Below are 20,556 nucleotides of genomic sequence, written 5' to 3'. Positions count from 1 at the left end.
CGACAGGCACCCAGGCTCCCCGCTGCCTTCAACTTGGGTCAGAGACTCAGGAAACACAGATGCCTCTGGGGTTCGTGGCATTTTTAACCCACCCTGCTCTAGCTGAGATTTTAACAAGCTTTACCTTTGCAGCTTGGGCCATACAGCAATGTGTGTTTTGTTTGTGGAAGGGATGCTGCTTTCTAAATATAAAGTTATTTTATGGACAGAATGTGCTTTTTCCAAGCACACCTGCACCCAACAATGGGAGCCTCCACTAGACCGTTGCTGATCTGCCCCAGGCCTGGTTTCCCTGAGCTGGGTGGTGGGGGCTCTGGCCACAGCCCTATAGATGGTCAGGGCTCCCCAAGATGGCCACACTGCAGCAGCCCTGAACCCTCCCCGCCCATGTGGTGCAGCCAGCCACAGTCATTTCTCTAGGGCAGAAAACCCATGCCCTGCAGGGAACCTGGTGGCTGTTGGGCTTTTCCATGAGGCCAGGGGAACCTCTTTTCAATCCCCGTCCCCATCTGACTCACCTCCCCATCTTTGGGATTTGTCTTTTGTGGTATCACTCTCTGCAAGATGAGGTGGCTGGTGTGGAGGAGTCAGATTTTACAGAGTAGAAACCAGGTGCTATGCAAAATTTAATGTGATCGGGAACCAGTTCTGAATGCAGATCTGAAGCCTGGCTTCAAATGCTTTGTGGCCTTGAGCATGTTGCTCAGCTTCTCTGAGCTTCAGTCTTCTTGTCTGCAAAATGGGAAGCATGAAAGTGGCAGCCTCAGGGCTGTCTCTCACTTGTTACCTCAGGTCCTTTCTTGAACACGGCAGATTTGTGTGGGCTGAACAGCCTGGGTTCGGTGTATCTTACCTGTGTGTGATCATAGACAAGCCATTTTGTCTGTGCCTCAGTTTGCTTATCTGTAAAATTGGGCTAATAATAGTGCCTACTGCATGGGATGTTGTGAGGGTTAAATTCCTTACCTTACATAAAGGTTAGTGCTGTAGAGCGTGAGCTATTGTTATTTCTGGAATGCCTGAATCCAGATTAAAACATCCCGTCAGCATACAATATCATCATTTTTTTTTTTTTAACACAACTTGTAACCTACTCTTTCTGCAGTCTTGCCCACTCTATGTTGTCAGGCAGCTGCTGTGTGCCAGGCACCCAGCTGGGAGTGCCAGGGAGAACATGGCATGGGCTCTAGGGTGCGTGTCCTGCGTGGGTGGGCTGGGCCACATGCTATGCTCATCTTTCCTCCAGTGATTTGGCAAGCAGGTACAGACTTGGGTTAAGTCACTCTGGGCAGGAGCCAGGCGGCAAGAGAGCCACCTGGCAGTTCTCCCTGTCAGGGTGGATCCAGCAGGCTGTAGGCACCCAAAACTGTTTTGTGCACTTGTCAAAAGGCGACTGGCATTTGAGCATCCGTGGCAGACAGCGGAGGGAGAGCCACGTATGGAAGGGAATTTCCACTGAGCCTGGCCCCACATGGTGCCCTGAGCCCACCTGCCTTAAACCATGTCAAACACGCTGAGGATGAAATACCCAGTCTAGCCGGTAGAGCCCTTCACATGGGCAAGGCCACGTGCTAAAACACTTTGCGTGCATTATCTCATCTAGCCTTTGTAGAAACCCCTTGAAGTCGGTTCTGCTTATCCCTACATTAATAAAGGAGAAAGCTGAGGTTTGGAGATGTTTTGGAATCTTCCAGATCTGGATAGAAATCCTGCTTCCTCCAGTTTCTGGGTGACTTTGGGCCACTTACTTAACCTCTCTGAGCCTCCAGTTCCCCATTGCTTAGGGTTGTAGCAAGGATTCAATGAAACAGTATAGCTAAAACATTTAGCCTGGCATTTGGTGTGGTAAATGATTTCTTTTAAAAAACTGTTGTAATTATTACTATTTTATCTTTTTGCAAGGCATTCCTTGCCAGTATAATAGAAATATTGACAAGATTCAACTTTGATGCCCTGATGTCTATGGGACGGGGGGGGGAGGGGGGATTATTTTTAGTTTTAGTTTAAAACGTTTTATTATTATCAATAGATAAGTTTGTGAGTTTCCTGCCTACAGGAGCTACTACTCTTATCTTAAGGGTTTTATTAGCTTGTGGGGGTGGAGCCTCTTCTATATCATGGAAAAGAAATTCTGCTGGGTTTTTGCCCCTGTGCCCAGTCCTATAACCAGACTCATTGGAGCAAACGGTCTGCTGTGTAGTTGTTGTTCAACACATGCTTGTTGGATGAGCAGGTGGATTATGCTCCTGAGCTTACTGCAGCTAAGGGGGGAGATTGGATTCAGGCACAATCTGGTAGCTTCCCACGGAAGGAGGGGGCCTGATCTGGACATCCCTCCTCCAGCAATGAACACTTTGCAGAGCTGTGGGTGCCTGGAACATCTCCTAGAGTTAATCACCTAACTGTGATTGTGATGGCCAGAGGTAGAGGAGCTGGCAGAAAATTGAGACATTATCACGTAACTCCAAGACGAGGGGTTGGATTTGAGGCGGTGAATGTGACCTCAACAGACAGGTGGTGCACTGACTGTGGGGGAGACGTCATTCATTCATTCAATGAATATTTTTGTGCTCAGTGCCAGGATGCCTGGAGACACCTTGTGGGACCAAGTGAGAGGGAAGAACTGATGCGTGAATCTCGAATGGACTTTTCAGGGACGGTGTCACAGTGAGGGAGAATCGGGGGCACTCTCCACTATCATGGGTAGGATTCTTGTGATTGTGTGTGAGAAAAACTCACCTGGAAACAGCTTAAACAAAAAAGGATTTTTATTGGCTCACATGACCTGAAAGTTTCAAGTCACTAGCTTCAGGCATGGCTATATCCAGCTGCTCAAATAATGTTCTCTCATCCTGTTCATCTCCTGGTTCAGCTTTCCTCCGTGTGGGTGTGATTTGTTCTCAGCCAGGGTTTTCTTCTGGCAGCTGTGTTTCACCAGCGTGGCAACTCCCAGGGAAAGAAAGCACCTCTTTCCCAGTAGCTCTAGCAAGAGCCCCAGGATCCATTGTACTTGGACCACCTTAGGTCCATGCACTTGCCCAAGCTGTTCTGACCATTGGGAGTGTTCTTCTCCTCTCTTTCACCTATCTCAAACCTGCCTGCCCTTGAAATCCTGCTTGAGATCCATAGCTGCCACCTTTTCTTTTTGCCCTTATCGTCTTTTGTATTTTTTCTCTTTCTTAGGGCATCTTTTTTCTTGCTTTGTATCTAATTCAGCTATGTCCTACCTGCACTGTGTTCATATCAGGCCAGCATCCCTAGCAGACCAGAGTTTCATTTCTTGCCTTTCTTTCCCCTCTCCCACCCCATACCTAATATAAAAGATATGGTAGGTACCTAATAAGTGCTTATTGATGGACTTGGGGCATTAAGGAGTATTTAATTTAGAAGCCAAATCCCAGGATGGCTCATGGGGGTCGTGGGTCAATAGGGTCCAGAGGGAACCCCAGGAATTGTCTTGCTGAACCCATCCATTTATGGTTGGGTCCGAAGCCTAGACCTCACCCGGACCAGTTGGGGAGGTGGGAAAGGGGGAAGGAGCCCAATTCAGAGGCCAGGCTCTCCCGAGGCCAGGCTCTCCCAGGTTCAAATCCCAGCTCTGTGCCCTCTGGCTGTGTGTTTGGGGCAAGTTGCTTCACCTCTCTGTGCTACCAGTTCCTCATCTGTAAAATAAGATAATTCACATAATGTGTTTAGGAAAGGACCCAGCCCACAGTGAGTGCTCATTGACTCAACCATTATCGGTACTGGTACCGTTACTGCCGTGCTGTTTTCAGAGTCACAATAGACAGGGGGATTATAAACTCAATAGCTATTTAACAGGAGGAAACTGCAGCCCAGTGAGCTTCAGAGACCCCCCCAACATTACAGAGCACCAAGTGTCAGAGGGGCCCCTGCCCCATTTACCTTAACTTCTACTTCAGCCCTTGCTCTTCACCTGGACTGTCCACCTGAGCTTGCAGCCTGCTGTGGCCCTCCGAGAATGTCAGTGCTTCTTCACAAGGAAGGACGGGAGTGTGGGGGCCATGTGGTTCGCGCAGAGGATGAATGGGACTTCAGCCTTGGTGTTCTCTTGAAACACTGTGTTTCTCCTGGCCAGGTTTCCACTGCCATGTCTTGTGGCTAGCTCTCCTCTAAGTAGCTACCTTTGGCCAGTCAGCCCTGTGAGCAGCTCCTCACTGCCCCCACAATAGACCTGGGAGCCACATCGAGGGCCGAGCAGTCCCTGCACCGAGAAGGACCTGCTGCCCCCGCGCGCTGCGCCGTGCCCTTCTGTGTAAAGATGCATCGTCTGCTCTTCTCCCTGGGCAGTCTTATTTCTTTCCTCTGCCTCAGAAATATTTGGGGGTGATTAAAAGGAAATGTTCTTTTAACTATAATGAAATGGGGTTTGGGGGTTTTGGAATAATCGGCTGTGGCCTCAGGGGCTGATGCTGGTTGATTTGATAACCAAGTTGATAGGCAACAAGTATTGATCTCTCTCCTCCTCTTCCCAGGAAGGTGACTCAGCGAAGGGGAGATGTTTTGAAATTCAGGAGAGGGCCGCTGTGGGAAGCCGGAAGGCTGTGTGCCTGCGTGCGTATGCTCGCTCGTGCACGGCTCTGCTTCTCTCCATGGCCCGTCACTCAGGGCCTCCGGGAAATGGGGCGTGCAGTCTCCCACCTGCATGGAAGAGAGGAAGGGCTTTGGAGCCACGAAGACCCAAGGCTGAAGTCCGCCTCTGTTGCCTCCTGGCTAGGTGACCTTGCACAAATGGCTTCCCCTCTTCATTGACTCAGTTTTCTTGTCTGTAAGGTGAAGAGAACAGTGATGCCTGCTATGGGGAGTTGTCCAGAAGACTGAGAATTTCTCTTGGTGGTAATTAATGGCAACTCCTCTTACAGTGATGATACTAGCAACTAATAATTGGTATCACTTGCTGATACAGAAGCAAGGTGCCATGGGAGCACCAGGGAGGGGGTGATGGATTTTGATGGAGCAAATCCTGCAGGCCTTCTCTTGGAAGGCAAGGGCCTTGAATGACGACACTTTTGCTGTGATAGAAAGGGGAGAGTGAACAACACTTCTGTATCAGGAATTGGTAGGCCCAAAGGTAGGGAGGTATGGAAGCATCTGGTGAGATGGGGGACCAGCTGTTGTGCAGTATGGCCCAGAGAGGGGAGGGGGACAGGGAAGGGCAGGGATGTGGTAGAAGAGTTACCAGCAAGTCAGGTGAAATGGGTAATGGATGAGCTCGGTGTATCACATTTGTTCCTTCTGAAATTCAGAAGCAGTGATAATAAGTAACACCCCTTCTTTTGGTTGAGGTCTAATTATGTGCCAGGCATTGTGCTGTGTTGACTTACACCATCTCATTGAATCTGCACCTTATCTTCATTTTACAGAGCAGGAAACTGAGGCCCTTTGTAACATCTGTAGCTTCTGGTGACAGTCACCCTGTCCCTTGAATCAAGGCCTGGTGTGACCAGGCAGTCTCCCAGCTCTGTGGCCAGCCTGCAGACCCCTCACACAGCGCACCCACCAGATGTGGGTTGTTCGAGTCCTTGGGCCGCCTAAGTTTCTTCTCTGAGGAACTTTTTTTGACATCTGACGGGGCACATATATCCTTCCTCAAGATTCCCTGCCTAATTCAGTCAGGCAAAGATGTCATGTAGACATCACAGTTCTTTTCTCCGTGTTCCCCGCTGAGTTCTTCTGTTGCCTCTGGGAGTTCTCGATGGAAGGAGCATCTACTATCTGTCAGACACCTGTTCTACGGGCTTGACACTTTCTAGCCACAACCCCCGTGAGCCTCACAGCATTGACCCATTTCACATATGGGGAAACTGAGGCGGGGAGCAGTTCTGTACTTGCCCGCATAGTCTCTGAGGAAGTGGCTATGCTGGGATCTGAACCCAGGGCTCTCTAACTTCAAGCCACCCTCTTTTATTAACAAATGGGGAAACTGAGGCCCAGAAAAGGATTGGGACTTCTTGCTTTTCAGAGGTAGAACTTAATCCATACCTGCAACCATTGGTTACCTCATGGCTTGGTGAGGGAGAGGGTTCAGTTGGTTGTAAACCCAGGAAACAAATAGAGGCAAACAGAAAATCAAGTATGACTAAGTGCCGTGCAGAGTGGCACAGCCGATGGGCAAGCTGTCCGTGGTCCTGTTTCAGGACGGGCTTGAGTGTCAGAAGCAGGCAGCCCTCAGCTTATGAGGTCATATTCATGTCAGTTTCTTTGGTCTTTGAAACATGAGCACAGTAACCCTGTTTGGGGGGGGAATGTTTCCATGCCTGTCCCCCTGAGCTGGAGTAAACCAGGGGAGGGGAATGTACTGGAGAGGACCGAGAAGGAGGTTGGTGTGAGGTCTAAGGAGGCCCAGGAATTATCTAAAACTTGGCAGCTGTTGTAGAAATGTCTCCTACCTCATGGGACAGCGGGACCTACACAGGGCTGGATATCAGGGGACTGGGTTCTGTCAGTGCTCGAAGGCCAGTCACTTCCTCCTGCCTTTTGACCCTCATTCCTTCTTTAAAACGGATGATGACAGAGGCTTCTGTGTATTTAGGCAAACGCATTGCCTGCCTGTTTGGCCAGGCTTAAAGGGAAAGAGTTCTGGGATCACTTAGCATGCTTGCTGTGGGTGCTGGAGGTAGTGGTGGTGTGAATGCCATGCATCCATTTATTCATTCAGTGGGTACTTTTTGAAAGCCAACTGTGTGACAGGCGCTGGAGACAGAGCAGGAAACAAAGCCGACATGGGCTCTGTCCCGTGGAGATTTCGGTCTGATGGACACAGAACAAAGGTGTGTGTTGGGATCACCACTGGGTTCTCGACATCTATTGTTTACCTAGCACACCTGTGCCCTCAGATGTTTATCGACTGGACGAGTGAATGAATGAGCCAAATGCAGAGGAACATGTGATTTAAAAGAGTAATAAAAACTGCATAGGAACAGGAGGGGATGGTGAAGGGAATACAGTGATCCCCTCTGATAAAGTGCCCTAGGTGCAGAGGGCCCATAGGCTAGGGAAAGAGAATACATTCAGCAAAGAAGCCAGAGTGAATTTATAATTCTCCATGTTGCAAAATAAGAGTGTTGTGAAATGCTGTCTAGAGGGAACCTCTTGAGGTAAGGCAGTTAGGGAAGGCTTCACACATAATTTATTTAAACATTTTATTTTTTAACTTTGCCTTTTGAAATAGTTTCCGAAGTATTTACAAAAAGTTGCAAAAATAGTACAAAGAATTCCCTATATTCCCTTTACCCAGATTCCCTAAATGTTAACATTCAACATGACCACAGAACAATTACAAAGTCAGGAAATTAACACTGACACCACACTATGATCTTTTGTACTGATTTTACCCAAATTTTGTCAGTTGCCTATTGATGTCTTTTTGTGGTCCAGGGTCCAGTTCTGAATCATGCATTGCATTAATTGTCATGTCCCTTTAGTCTCCTTTAATCTGGAACAGATTAAAGCGCATGTACCTAAATTGATCCAATCAGTGAACCGTGGGACTTTTGCTAAAACTACTGGGAAAGAGGTAGTTTCTTTCCCTGGGAGTTGCCAAGCTGGTGAAACAGAGCTGCCAGAGGAAAACCCTGGCTGAGAACAAAGCCACCCACACACAGGAAAGCTGAGCCAGGAGATGAGCAGTGTGAGATTAACATCATTTGAGCAGCTGGGTACAGCCATGCCTGAAGCCAGATGACCTGGAACTTTCAGGTCATGTGAGCCAGTAAAAATCCTTTTTTTGTTTAAGCTGTTAATATTCATTGAATTCATTTATTCAATGACTGTCTCCTCACTCAGTGCTGGGATGCAGGCAGATGCCTTGTAGGACCAAGTGAAAAGGAGAACTGTTTGATATGTGAATCTCAAATAGACTTTTTAGGAACTGTGTCACAGTGAGGGAGAATCTGAGGCCACTCTCTAATGGGCAGCGCTCTTGTGGTTGCACGACCTTGACACTTTTTGATGAGAACTGGCCATTTATTATTTGTAGAATATCCTTTGGTTTGTGAATGTAGGATGTTTACTCATTTTTGGCAGAAATACCACCAGAGTGATATTGTGTCCTTCTCAGTACATCATATCAGGAGGCACATGATGTCCATTTGTCCCATTACCAGTGATGTTAACTTGGTCACTTGTTTAAGGTGAGGTCGGCTGGGAATCTCCACTGTGAAGTTAATTATTTTTCCCTTCATTATTAATAAGTATCTTGTGGGGAAACATTTTGAGACAATGTAAATACTCGGTTACTCATCATTCTTTTGCCCACTAATTTTAGCATATGTTGTTGCTCCTTGCCTGAAACAATTACTGCTGTGGTGTTTGCCAAATGGTGATTTTCTCTTTCCATCATTACTTCTGAATTTATTAGTTGAAGAGCTTTACCTTCTCGCTCCTTTGTTTATCCAGTTATTTATTTCTATCACTAGGGACTCATGGATTCATATTTTATTCTGTGTCCTCCTCCCTCTCTGTCCCCTCTCTCCTCCCCTGATCTCTGCCCTGTCTTTCTGTCCTAGCCTCCTGCTCTCCCTCTTTGTTTTCCTCTTTTTTTCTAGCCAGGCTATTTGTCCCACAGTTTCCTTCCACTGGCTCTGGGCTGAACATGTACCTGTGGTATCATTTAACACTCTCCTCCATCGCCTGGGTCTCCTGTGAACTGGCAGTAGCCCCGAGGCTTGATCAGATACCAGTTCAATATTTTTGGCAAGACCACATCACGGGTGGCAGTGTGCCCTATTGTCAGGAGGCACACGAGGTCTGGCTGTCTCCCTTTCTTTGACATTGAGATTGATCAGTGGGTTCAGGAGCTGTCAGCCTAATCCATGCATTGTCAAGTTCCCTATCAGCTCTTCACCCACTGGGTTTCATGCCCACTGATAATCATTGCCTAGGTCCATTAATTCATTAAAGGTTGCAAAATGTTCATACACTGACTCTGTCCCTCTCTTTCTTAGCTGGAAGATGTCTCTACAGAGAAACCACTCCTCATCAATTATTTGCTGAATGAAAGTGTGCCCAGGAAAGGGAAAATAAATGTTTAATTCTTTCTCTTTATTTGCCAGTTTTCAAAATAAAGAGTTGGTTCCCTGGCATCCTCCAAAAGGGGCCAATGAGAGGGGTTTTTTTTGTTTGCTTGTTTTTAAAATATTATAAACCCACGGGTGCAAGCATAATTGAAGTGTCTTCATCCATCTAAGTTCTTATCCTTATTCATGCCCTCTGATGGGACACAGGCGCATGGGGCCTCTGCAAGTCAGCTTCTGAATCCTTTGGACTCCTCTAGTGGTCTTGGACAGCCTCCTTGCCTTCCAGGAAGGAAACATTTCCTTGTATGTTTTCCACTTCAGCTGTGGACTCAGCTATAGGAGTCCTGGATCCTTTTACTGGGACATGGTACTTAGAGATCACATTCTGGGTGCTGAATGAATGAATACACAAAATATCTTGAACTAGGGGCCTTTTCAGTGTCCACAGTGGATGGGATGGTAGGGAAGGGGCAAGACAGTGGCTTTAAACTTGGATGTCATCTCTTTCCCAACCCTGTCCCAGGTTAATGACTCACTAGGAGCCTCTTATTCACTTTTACTCCTTTCCCCCAGTGTCTTCAGTTAGAAAATGTGGGTGGGTCTCGCCAACCTCCAACACATCCCCTCCTTGGGATTGCCATTTTCTTGGGGAAGGTCTTTGAAATCAGAGAACCTCTAGAAGGCTGAGGCCTCCTGCTGTCCCTGGATCCCTGTTTGCCTCCTGCCATGCTTTAACACTCAGTGTGATATGACTTAGCAAAGGAGGGTTGTCACTGCTCTTTGCATCTTTGGGAGGTGGGGGGCGGGCAAGAAGAGTTCACCGAGGGACCGTCAAATACAGACCAGACAAATGACAGATAATATCCCTTCACCAGAACAACTTAAAAATTAATATGGGCCTCTGAGTGTTATCCCCGCCTTTATCTGAGCAGCCTGAATGTCTGTGTTTGAGATTAAAACTCACATTTCATTTTTATATGCTGTGCTTAATCCAATAATGATTTCATGTTACAAACAGCAATAATATCTTTCAGCATAGTTAATCAGAATAGACTTAATGCTGTCACTATTTATTAACCTTTGTTGAAAAGCAAGAAGTTTCTCTCTAATCTATGATTGTTGGTCTTGTCAGGCTCTATCAAGTGAAAAAACAGTTTTGGCATTCATTAAAACGGTGCGAATCCTGAAATGACAATTGGAGCCGGATGGTATTTGGTGCATGAAATCTTTGTTACGTTCCCCAGGATAACTGAGAAGGCTGGGGAGGCACAAAGGTGGGAACCCACACGTTCAAAAGACCAAGTGTTTCATCCGTTGAGTTCCTCTTGGATAAGGAAACTGTTCATGTGAATTGGGAGAGTGGGGTAGAGGATGGGCTACAGGTGAGGGGAGGGTTTGGGCCTGTTGATGCCTCTCACCAAAGAACTCATCATTAGTTCAGGGCAGTGGCTTTGAACTTGGATCCCAGACACCTCATCACTTTCCCAGCCCTGTCCCAGGTTAATGACCTAGTGGGAACTGTTTATTCACTTTTACTCCGTTCTCCCAACTTCTTCTTCATTTGAAAGAAAACAAGGGTGGGTCTCCCCCAACTCCAAGGCCCACATTGAGTTGGAGTCCCAGTCGAGGGAGTCCATTGAAACAGTATAGCCATCAGATGTCAGTATGGCCTTCAGATTTCTACTTCACTGGAATCCTTTTGGCAAGAGATCTCAATCGGGAGTCCTCAAACTTTGGTGTGCACAAGACTCTCCTGGAGAGCTTCTCTGATTCCTGGGGAATCATAGGCCTGGAGTGCCCAGGGATTTAGCATGTATACAAAGTTCCCTGGTGATGCTGATGCCATTGGTCCAGGGACCACCCTTTGAATAGCACCGAGGGCTTCATCTTTTGGGGTTTTCTGAACCATGCCAGGATATGATCACTGGGTCAGTGACCTGATCACCTTAGCTGGTGGCCTTATGGGAAGGTTTTGTCTGAGTGCTATGGTGATTCTTGGAATGGCAGGGCTGGATGTCTTAGCTTACAGGAGGCAAGCAAAAGGCATTCTTACTCTCCCAACAGAGATGACAGTGGTCTTTCCTGATTGTTACTTCTCTGAAACAGACAACTTGAACCAATGCTTCTCAAACTTTAATATGAACATGGATCACCTCCAGATCTTGTTTAAATACAGATTCTAATTCACTAGGACTTGGGTGGGGTCTGAGAGTCTGCATTTCTAGCAGACTCCCAGGTGATGCTGAGCTACCTTCATGGGCCACACTTTGCATATCAAGGCTCCACTGAATAGCAAGAAAACCCAGTAATATGGTTGGCCAATTCCTGTGCCTTCTTGGACTTGAATTACAGATTCTGAGCCTTGTTAAATCTGCCAAGGATTTTAATTTTTATTTATTTATTTTATTAAAGATTTTTAAAGATTTTTATTTATTAGAGAGAGAGCAGGTGCATGGGGCACACAGGCAGGTGGGGGGCGGGGAGAAGGGGAGGGACAAGGAGACTTCCGGCTGAGCAACGAGTGCAGAACACCAAGTCCCATATGGGGCTCGATCCCATAACTCCAAGAAGATCATGACCCCAGCTGAAACCAAGAGTCAGATGCCCAACCAACTGAGTCACCCAGGTGCCCCTGCCAAGGATTTTAAAAGAGAATTTAACTTAAAAAAAAAAAAAGTTTTCAACTTGCTGAAGCTTCTTCCAAAGGAAAATGGCTCTCTGCAGGGGCTTCCTTTTTTCTTTTTCTCCTCGAAGGACCCTCAGACATCTTTCCTAGGAAGTCCCTATTGGGTCTTTACCTTCCAAAGGTGATTCAGAGAAAAATCTAATCCAGCAAAGGGGTCCTGGTGCTGGGAGGCGTGGAAGAATATTCCACTAAGCAAATACAGTGATTGTTCAGGATTGGGTGGGGGTAGCCAAGATCGGTGGCCAATTGATCTCTCCTCTCATAAGAAAGAGTCCACTTGGGCATCCATCAAGCAGCGCGATGAGTTTTTGCCCATGTAAACGGGGAGGTGAGCAGGTGCTGTTAATTATTTAGGAAGAATTAAGCAGTCTGGGTGGGTGGGTTTTATGCTCTGTTTGGTAATAAAGGTTGCTGCAGAAAGGAATTTTAAAATTCAGTATTCTCATTTGCCTCATCTTGCAAAGAAGCCGAGCCTCGGTTTGACTGGTGGGAGCATCTGGAATTAATGAACCAGCCTCTTACAGTGCAGAAATCAATGTTTGCTGCATTAATTGCACGATGCTGAAGCCCCACTTTTTATTTCTGACTCGCAGAGCCACGGCCTAAGAAATCTGTCTTAAGTGGTGTTCTGGGGCTTCGCTGTTGCCTTTATCCGTCTGGGTGTGGAGAAGGAACTGCTTCTTCACTGTAGATTGTAACACAGGGAGACATGGGGACATGGGAAACTTAGGACAAGCTGTGTGCTTTGGAGCCTCCAAAGGGGCAAAACTTAAGGATCGGTTCTCTCTTGAGTAGCTGAACCCTGTCCAGACTTCCATCTCCTGAGAGTTTCCAGCTTGTCGTTTTCTTTAGGTTAAATAAGGCTTATTAAGAAAGTCTGTGTTTTTCAACTGGACAAATGTCCCTTGCCTCTCTTGCTTTTCCCACATATTAACCCTTTGGAATGTACACACCTTGACCCAAGATGTAGTTTGGGCACTGCTTTGGGCAGACTACCCAAGGAGGTGGCATTTAAGCCATGTTTGGAAGGAACAAATACTAGCTTGCCAGGGACGGAGGGAGGGACAGATGTAAGGACAGTCCAGGCAGAGGGAACAGCATGAACAAAGGCCCTGAGGAAGAGAGGTCCTGGACTAGAGCCCTGAAGATCCTGCTAGCTAGAGTGGAGGAAGAAGCCAGGGAGCATGGTTGGGTAGAGAAGGGCTGGGAAGGAGCCTGGGAAGGTGTTTTGAGGCCTTGAACATCTGGCTAAGAACTTTTAATTCCCTCTAGTAGTAGTGGGGAACGTGGCAAAATGCTTAAGTAGGAGATGAGATGACCAGCGAAGTTTTATTTTTAATTTACATACAGTAATTTTTTGTTTTGTTTTAGTATACAGTCCTCCGAGCTCTGACCACAATCAGAATATGGAACCGATTCATCACCCCCCAAAATTCCCTTATGCTGCTCCCTTATATTCAAACTCTTTACCCACCCTTTACACTTGGCAGCACTGCTGTGTTCTCTGTCTCTATAGCTTTGCCCTTTTCAGAATGTCATATAAATGGAATGATGCGGAATACATAGACATAGATATAGATATAGACATAAAACTACATACATTTTTTAAAATCTACATTCTTTCATTTACTGCATTGTGTTTGAGATTTCTCCATGTAGTTTTGTGCCTCAGAACTTTGTTCCTTTCCATTGCTGAGTCGTACTCCATTGTATGGTTCTATCACAGTTTTTATTCATTTACCTGTTGGAGGATGTTTGAGTTGTTTGCAGTTTCTGGCAGTTATGGGTAAAGCTGCTATAAACATTTGCATGCAGCTTTTTGTGTGAGTATAATTTATATCTCTCTAGGGTAAATACGTAGGGGTGGGATTGCTGGCTGATTTGATAAAGTTTATATTTAACTTTTTAAGAAGCTGCCAAAATTTTTTCTAAAGTGGCTGTACCATTTTGCATTCCTACCAGTAATGTATGAGTTCCAGTTGTTCCACATGCTCATCAACAGTTGGTATATCAGGGTTTTTTTTTTTTTTTTCTTTTTCAATTTTAGCCATTCCAATAGGTGTGTCGTATTTCATTGTGGTTTTAATTTGCATTTCTCTGATGGCTAATGATGTTGAGCATCTTTTCATGTCTTACTTGCTACGTGTATATCTGTTTTGGTCACGTGTCTAGTCAGATATTTTGCCCATTTCTTAATTGGGTTGTTTTCTTATTGTTGAGTTTTGAGAGTTCTCTATATTTTCTGGAAGTAAGTCCTTTGTCAGATACATGATTTGCAGATATTTTCTCCCAGCCTGCAGCTTGTCTTTTCATTTCTAAAAGTGCAGGTTTTTTATAAAGATCACTGTAGCAGGTGGTGTTTCTAACTCTGCCACTTCCTTCCTCACTCACCACATGCCAGCCTTGCTGGCCTTCTTTTGGTCCCCTCCACGCCCAAGAAAATCAAACTCTTTCCTTCTCCAGGGTCTTTTCCCCTGCTGTTTGCTCTTTCTGGAATATTCTTTCCCCTGTGTCCTACGAAATCATGAATCTGTTCTTGTATATTTTCTTTTAGAAGCTTTGTTGTTTTAGTATCTATGTTTAGATCTCTGATTCATCTCAAATTAATTTTTTTGTATGGTGTGAGGTTGTATGGTGTGAGATTTGAGGGTCATTTTTCCCCCCATGTGGATATCCTGTTGTTCCAGCACCACTGTTTAAAAGAATTTCCTTTTCCCTTTAGATTGCTTTGGTGCCTTTTTTTCAAAAATCAAATGAGCATCTATGTGTGGGTCTGTTTCTGGGTTCTTTATTCTGTTGAATTGATCAATATGTCTATCCTTACAGCAATACTATACTTTATTGATTATATCTTCACAGTAAGTTTTGAAGTCAGATAGCTTGTCCTCCAACCTTGTTTTTCTGTTTCAAGATTTCTTTGGATATTCTGTGTCCTTTGAATTTTCATATAAATTTTAGAATTGGCTTGTCAGTTATTACAAAAACAAAAATCTCTTAGGACTTTGATTGGGACTGCCTTGAATCTGTAGATCAATTTAGAGAGAATAAAATTTCTAAACAATGCTGAGTCTTCCGATCCATGAACATGGTATGTCTTCATTTTCTTTCTCCTGCTCTTCCTCTTGCTTACTTCTGTTCCTTTTTCAGGTGCCATCTCCTGAAGGAGGTCTTTGTTGCCTCCTGATTAGATGATATAGCTCCTGTTTTACACTCTGGTGCCCCCTCTCTTTCTGCTTGGCACTGGTCACAATGGTAATATTATTTGCATGATTATCTGTTTTATGTCTGTCTCCCACCTCTAGATAATAAGCTCCATAAAGGCAGGGATCAGGTCTGTCTTGTTCACAGACTGGCACACGGTTAAGTTTTCAATAAAGATTTACAAATGAACAAATGCCTTCCTGCTCTTATGACATACATTTCAGGTCACTGACTATTGTCATTCACAATTTGATGCACACCTTGGTCTCTGTTTGCTAATAGAGAAACCAAGGCCTAACCCTCCAAACCCTTTCTAGGCCTTCTGCCTAACTCTTAGTTCCTGCTGACATGCAGTATATGTTGAGAACTTCTGTTTACTTGACAGGTAGATATGTGTAATTACGATTTTTTAAAAATGAAAATTTCAGGTAATGATTATTATACAGAGGATTAATTTGTTTGGGGGAAAAAAGGTGTTGCTTTCACTGCATTAGTTGGAGCATTTGAAAAACCAGTGGCAGAATCTTGATTGAATTAGGCTGTGCTCATAATTAGGAAATGCCAAGGCCTGCACAACGTTGAGAAGTGGTGAAAACAAAGTGATGAAATTAAGAACCTCTTTTTTTTTTTGTAATGTTTAAGAAGTTGGCAGTTGAAGGGCTTTGTGTTGTTAACTAATTGGTTTGTGGACATCATTTGGATATATAGATTTCATTCTGCATTTTGATTGTAAGTCGATATATAGGCCCTGGTGTTAATTAAATCCCTGGGGTAAGCATTTCTAAGGAAGACTTTAGGAAGAACTTTCTGAGAAGGAGGGAAATTGTTCAGACAAGTGGCCAAGGCATATTGTAGAATGTCAGTGATTCAGAGCAAGATGAGAAAGAGAGAGAGATGCAAGAATGTAGACTTCTCTGCAGGAAGAGATCAGAGATACAGTTTACTCTGAATTAGATCTAGAGGTAGTTAATTCAAACAAAACAAAAACTTGATTGGAATTTTTTGGGAGCTTGATGATGAAGTGCAGTGGAAATAATCCAATTTTATCATAATCAGAGATCATAATTTCCTCCAGTGGTAATAGCTTGTGTTTTAGATAATACACTCTCTCATTTTAGTTGCACAACAGCCTGGAAATGTAAATTTGATCCTTGTTATTATTCCCATATCACAGATCAGCAAACTGAGGTTCAGAAAACTGATGTGATTGGCTTGAGATTACAGATCTAGCAAGTGGCAGATTCAAGTGTAGGTTTTGGACAGTTAATACCAGACCTTATTCCCTGTATCTTGCCAGTGAGCCAGTACTAGTTAAAGTTTCCTGTTAAAGGCATTTGGTCCAGGTTGAGGATAGGATAAGAGTTTTGGGGTGACATTTGTAGTTTTGGAGACTCTGGAGATGTTCTTAATAGTAATGAATGCTGTTTATTAAGCCATGTATCAGTCAGTATAGGCTATATTATATTGCAGTAACAAAAGACTCACAAATTTCAATGGCTTAACACAGCAAAGGCATATTTCTTGCTTACCTGACATGTCCAAGGTTTCATATCCGTTATGGGTGGGCAGTGGGCTCTGCTCATCACAGTTATTCAAGGACTCAGGCTAATGGATGGCTCTAGAGCTTCTTGTGGCAACAATAAAATGCTCGATCTGGAAGTGACACATCACCTCTGCTTTCAACTCATTGGCCAAAACTAGTCACATGACCTTACTCAGGCACAAGTAGTCAATAAGTGCAATACTACCTTGTGCACAGAAGTATTAATGACTGACATAGCCCCCAGTGAAGAAGTAGTTCATCTAATCCTATACAAACATGTAAGATGATCATGAGAGCTAAAGTTTATTGATTATTTACCATGTGCCATATATTGTTTATCTAGAAAAGAACATTTAGCCCCTACATCAGGTAGACACTATAATTATCTCCATTTTACAGATGAGGAAACAGAAGTTCAGAGAGGTAAGTTACTTGTTCAAGGTCACAAAGTAGGAAGTGGCGGAGCCAGTATTTGAACCCAAGCTGTCTTGGCTGCAGAGCCCATATTATCATAACCCCATTTAAAAGGTGAGAAATCTGAGGCTCAGGAAATGAACCAACGTGCCAAGGTCATCCTGTCAGGAAGCAACCACAGTTCCTTTACCTTACTATGTTTGCCATGTGAATTCTGTTAGTAACTACCAGCTATCTCTCCCGTGGTTATTTTCCTGTATGGACAACTCCAAACTCTCTCTTGGCCTTGTGAGTCCCTAAAGTGACTATTGTGCTAGTCACCATGAAAGCCAAATGTTAAATTTCCAGGACTTTTGCAAGACATTATTAAAAGTAAAGTTACACGAACTTAACTGCGGTTAAATAAATTGTATTTATTTCAAACCAAGGTAATAATATTCAAAACTCCTCACTGCCTAATTACTTTACTATTATATGCTCTTAAGATTACTTACATCTATCACATCTGTATAAAGAAATACTATATAATGATGTGCTACTCTACATCTCTTCCTAGCTCTGCATTCAGTGATGTCCAGTTGGTAGATCGAAGTTGTCCATAGTGGGAGTATTTATACCACAGAAATGAGCAAGCACTAGCAATCAGGGCTTTTTTTTTTTTTCCCCCTCCAATTGTTAAACATTTACTAGCACACCACTGCCTGCAGCCTGCCTGCTTTCACCATTGAGTAACAACATCTGTGTCAGTCCAGGACCTGCTGGCCCTCCCAATGGCCCTGGGTCCAGGGGCAGGCCAGCTTCCATGAGGCCGCTGCATTGGACTAACAGTCTGCATTCACCCTTGAAAATTTAATGCAAGGCTGATGCCCCTCTGTTCAAGCTACTGGTTCTTAACCTTGGCTATCCATTGGAATTACCTAAGAGAGCTTTAAAAAATACAGATTTGGGGGGCACCTGGGTGCTCAGTCAGTTAAGCATCTGACTCTTGGATTCAGCTCAGGTCATGATCTCAGGGTCCTGGGATCGGGCCCCACATCAGGCTCTGTGCTTGGTGCGGAGTCTGCTTGTCCCTCTCCCTCCCCCAGCTCACGCACTCTCTCTCTCTCTCAAATAAATAATAAATAAAATCTTTAAAAAAAAAAAAAAAACAAAACGGAAAACACAGATTTTCTGCAAGACCCATCACCAGGGTATCTAATTTAATTGGATTGGTGTGTGGCCTGGGCATGAGGATTTTTTAAAGCTTTCCAGTTAAAGCCAGAGATTTATAGCTCTAAGTAAACCCAATGTGTGAAAAACCTGGGCCATCAAAGAAAACCTGGGGGATTGGTGATTTAATTCTAGAAAGCTTTCTTTCTTTTTTTTTTTTTTAAATTTTCCTAACAGTATCCTGTGAAGAACACTACAGGGCAGGAGATGGCAAACTTTGTCTTTAGAAAGCCAGATAGTAAGTATTTTTCACTTTGTGGGCTATATGGTCTGTGTCACAGAATTCACCTCTGCACTAGTGTGAAAGCAGCCATAGATAAGATGTTAACATGATAAGATGATAACATGCCTGTATGCTAATAAAACTTTATTTACAAAATGAGATAAGCCAGACTATGGGCCATAGTTTTCCAGCCATTATCTGATACGGTATTACTTTGAATGGTGGCCATGCCTGTGCAAAGAGTTCTTAAAATCTATGCATACAGTCACCTTGAATGTTCATCCCATTAAGTTGACAGGTTGAGTACTCCTCCGATCCCCTAAAATTCTTTTTTTTTTTTTTTTTTTTTTAATTTTTTCCCCTAAAATTCTTTAAACAGTTTTAGCTGTTTTCACTTGTCTGATAAGCAAAAATCTACCATTGCCAGACGGTTCTTTTAAGGTGAGGATCCCTTCTGTCTTGTTCTCCCGGCGTAGTCTTGACCCTTGGGCCGCATTTAACAAATACTTGTTGGATGAACACATTGATCAAATGAATAACATTTAGTATATTTTTGCAAAAACCTTGTAGAGAAATTCAAATGTCGACAAAAAGAGAAAATAGTGTGGGAAATCTGCACACACCCATCTCTGCAAGTCCAACACTGCATTGAAGTTGCTTGCTTGGTTGTGCTTCTCTAAATTCCATAAGGACTGGGACCATGTCCATTAGCCTGTACACTGCTATATGCCCCGGTGCTTGAACAGGGTCGGGCATGTAGTAGGTGCGCTCAGTGAACATTGTTGGATAAATGAAAGAATGAATGAATAACAAGCTGGTGCATTTAGATGTGATTTATAGACTTCTAGCAGGTTCACTAGCAATTGCATAGACTTGGTAATATTGTGGGTTAAATCATGATTCCTTCCATTTAAAACCACAAGTTGTTGGGGCGCCTGGGTGGCTCAGTCGTTAAGCGTCTGCCTTCGGCTCAGGTCATGATCCCGGGGTCCTGGGATCGAGCCCCGCATCGGGCTCCCTGTTCCGCGGGAAGCCTGCTTCTCCCTCTCCCACTCCCCCTGCTTGTATTCCCTCTCTCGCTGTGTCTCTCTCTGTCAAATAAATAAATAAAATCTAAAAAAAAAAAATAATAAAAAATAAAAAAATAAAACCACAAGTTGTCATAGTTCTGCATCTGCAGGGGATATCAAAATCCCTGGAGATCTTCTTAACCCTGTGGTTCCCTGACCCCACTGCAAGGTGTTGGGTTGTTGACAAGACTGGCATATGGGGAAGCCTGGTAGAATCTAGCACATGAAGAAGAATCTAGCTTCCTCCCACCCCAGCACTGCCCAGTGCTCCTTTGATACTTTACTGTGCTTGTGAGGAAGGGAGTGACCACAAAAAATCAGGTCTAATTTAAACCCCTTTAAAAGTTACCAGGCTGCTGGAGATTAGTTTAGAGAAAATATATCAGGGGTCTGCTTTGATTTGCAATTTAAGATAAATGTAGGAAACGTGTTTTTGCTTCCTAGGAGAGGATTATGTTGCTTTGCAAGTTGGGTCTTTGTCACTTTTGATTTTAGAACACTTGCTCGTGCTTCCAGTAATGAGCCAAAACCAAACCACACTGAGACCAGCCCAGGAGGTCCTGCTGTCTCAGAAACCCAAAGTATTCTTGTTTCCACCGAACTCCTATGTCTGGATTCCCGCCTATCGCCCACCAGACTTTTAAGGGCTCTGCTCTTGGGTTGCATCAACACTGGCGGTTTATTTCAGACATAAACAAATCTTGTTAAACAACATAAACAAATCTTGTTAAAATTGTTAAAAAAAAAGGGGGGGGCGCTGGATGGTCAGTCGGTTAAGCGTCTGCCTTCAGCTCAGGTCATGATCCTGGGGTCCTGGGATGGAGCGCTGCATTGGGCTCCCTACTCAGCAGGGAGTCTGCTTCTCCCTCTGACCCCTTACCCCACTCTCTGCTCGTGCTCTCTCTCTCAATAAATAAAATATTTAAAAATAAATAAATAAATAAATAAATAAATAAATAATAAAGTTGTTTTAAAACCCCCTAACTTAGTACCTTATATTTTGGGGTGAATTGTTCTTTACCATATTGATTTAATGTGGATGGTAGCCTGTGCTCAAGTAACCATTGTAAATCACCCAGTAGTTCTCAACCAGGGTAGCAGTGAACTTGGTCAGATTTCAGATTTAGTAAACATGATCATGGAGCTTAAAATGGAAGGCAGAGAATGCAATA

The 20,556-nt window shown here is 44.2% G+C and overlaps 1 protein-coding gene across 4 annotated transcripts in view; it reads left to right on the top strand.

Moving 5' to 3' along the window:
- The window catches only part of CUX2 (cut like homeobox 2), a 257,032-nt gene that overhangs the window by 57,155 nt on the left and 179,321 nt on the right, over nt 1–20,556 (top strand). The gene's annotated exons all lie outside the window — the stretch shown is intronic.

Source organism: Phoca vitulina, unplaced genomic scaffold (genome assembly GCF_004348235.1).
Source record: "Phoca vitulina isolate PV1807 unplaced genomic scaffold, GSC_HSeal_1.0 scaffold46, whole genome shotgun sequence".
NCBI lineage: Eukaryota > Metazoa > Chordata > Mammalia > Carnivora > Phocidae > Phoca > Phoca vitulina.
The sequence above is the reverse complement of the archived record's forward strand: the minus strand, read 5'-3'. Positions and strand labels throughout refer to the sequence as shown.